This window comes from Palaemon carinicauda, chromosome 9 (assembly GCF_036898095.1).
Source record: "Palaemon carinicauda isolate YSFRI2023 chromosome 9, ASM3689809v2, whole genome shotgun sequence".
Lineage (NCBI taxonomy): Eukaryota > Metazoa > Arthropoda > Malacostraca > Decapoda > Palaemonidae > Palaemon > Palaemon carinicauda.
In genome coordinates this window covers 140763446-140765939 of record NC_090733.1, presented here as the reverse complement: position 1 = coordinate 140765939, position 2494 = coordinate 140763446, and positions in this window count along the sequence as shown.

Here is a 2494-nt window from a genome sequence, read left to right as displayed (position 1 = left end):
TATTAATTTTCGTTTTGAAAATATAGACATTGCTTCAGAGGTATCGAGTTGTACCTACTCCCCTTTATTATATTAACCCTACCTCCCCTCTTTTTTTTTTCTTTCTTTCTTTCAAGCATAAGCTAGAAAAGGACCGTAGTTGTCGTTGGGTTGGGAAAGCCATATTAAAACTATTTAATTCTAGTGAGGAAATAGTGTTACATTCACACCATAAGCATTAACGCTTGGTAAACGTTTATTAATTTTCTTCGTTCGTCCAGCAATATATATATGAATATAATTTTCTGCGTTAAGACTCGCTATTTATGCTTACATATGCCCATTCATACTCTTATTATTATTATTATTATTATTATTATTATTATTATTATTATTATTACAAGCTTAGCTACAGGATGCCATAAACCCAAGGGATCCAAGAGGGAAAAATATTATTCCTTCTATATTTCTTTTATAAATCATTTGACAAAGAGCCTTTATCAGTGCATATACAGTAACTTTTACCATTCATTACAGCCACCAATAACTAATAGCCATTGTCTCCATTTTCCTCGTTTCCTTCTTACCTTCATCTTTGTTCTTTTTTTATTGTGCCTCTTATCGACACACTTCCCTTAATAGACTTTTCACCATCATTATCTTCCTCCAATCCTTATTCCTTTCCTCCTTTCCTTCAACTTTCTTTCTCTATTATGTCTCTTATCGACATACTTCCCTTAATAGACTTTTCACCATCGTTGTCTTCCTGCAATCCTTCTCATTCCTGCTCTCTTAAGTCTTATTCCTTGCTTCCTTCATCTCCCTCATCTCCACCACCACCAGGGTTACCATCTAGTTAATCAGAGGCTGGTAAGCCGCTCCTGCTGTTTTAATCAAAGTTCCTGTATTTCCACACCATTCTCAGTATTACCAGCTGCAGAGAAAACTGACCCCCGCGAAGAGATGATGAAGCCTTGGAGCTCGCCCCGGATTGCTTGTGATGACGTACATACTAATTAGGATTTAACCTGTGATTTATCTGCTAATCATCGAAATCTTCAACTTCTGCGGATGATTGATTATCCATTTATCTGAGCTCGTGCCTTAGGAAGGGATAAGATGGGAGGGGTGGGGGAGAGAGGAAGGAAGAAAGCCCAAGATGGATTTGGCAACGCTGTTTTCCCGCTAATCTTATGTTAGGGGGGAGTTTTTGGGGGAGATTTCTAGGACCGGGTATAAGACAGTGTCATTCTTCTCGGTCTTCTATGGCGTGGAATTTTCGCCCTTATCGTCATTGGGTTTCTCGTTCTTCTTCTGTCCCTCATAATTTTATGAATTATTTATGCGAAAGGAAACATCCCTGACTGGCGATCGCTGGAGCTGGGTTCGAGTCCTGCTCAAGCACGTTAGTTTCTTGTGGTGTCTGTAACCCCACCATCCTTATGAGCTAAGGATGGGTGTTTGGAAGAGCCTATAGGTCTGCCTGCTGAGTCACATCAGCAGTCATTGCCTGGCGCTCCTTGGTCCTACTTTGGGTAGAGAGGGACCTTGGGCGCTGATCAGATGTATATACAGTATACATGTTTAGTCTCTAGGGCATTGTCCTGCAAGGTAAGGTATTACCACCGTACCTCGTCTCTCTCATTCATGAGCGGCCTTTAAACCTTTAAACAAAATTGGCGATAGACAAGTTAAGGATATGATCTGTCACTAGTGATACTGACGTGGATGTAATCTTGCCCAAATAATCCTTGGCCCACCAGCCCAGCTAATACCAACAGCACGTGGTGATGGTCTCTTGCACCCAACCTCTCTCTCTCTCTCTCTCTCTCTCTCTCTCTCTCTCTCTCTCTCTCTCTCTCTCTCTCTCTCTCTCTCTCTCAGAATAACCATTTTACAATGGAATAAAGTGTTTTCACTCTCTCTCTCTCTCTCCTCTCTCTCTCTCTCTCTCTCTCTCTCTCTCTCTCTCTCTCTCTCTCTCTCTCAGAATAACCATTTTATAATGGAATAAAGATTTTTGACTGACTCTCTCTCTCTCTCTAAGGTCTGATTGACATCCGCTGGGTAATTTCCTTTCAGCATCATTTATCAGTCTGTGTAATAAAACGCTTCGGTCACGGCTAACAGGAAAAACTCTAAGCCAATTTTGGGAAGCGGTAAAGCCAGTCGGGTGTGTTCCTTATGAATCAATATCCCTTTGCGAAGCGTCAAGGGGTATTAATGTTAAACTTTCTTTTGGGGGTTACGATTTCCTTTAAAAAAAAATCTACAAGCCATTTTCTTTAATTCTTCTGTATGTTAACTTAGATAATGGAGTGTATATTATTTCGGTTAGGTTTGGCATTTTTGGAGATGTTTTAGCCGAAAGTACATTAAAAAAAAAAAAAACTAATATTAATAGGCAATATAAAACATGAAAATACACTGCTAAAACAGCGTAATTTTTATAGGAAATTCTCCGTAAAAATATACCGCGCTCAGCCATATTTCAGTAAAATACGAACGACCGTAA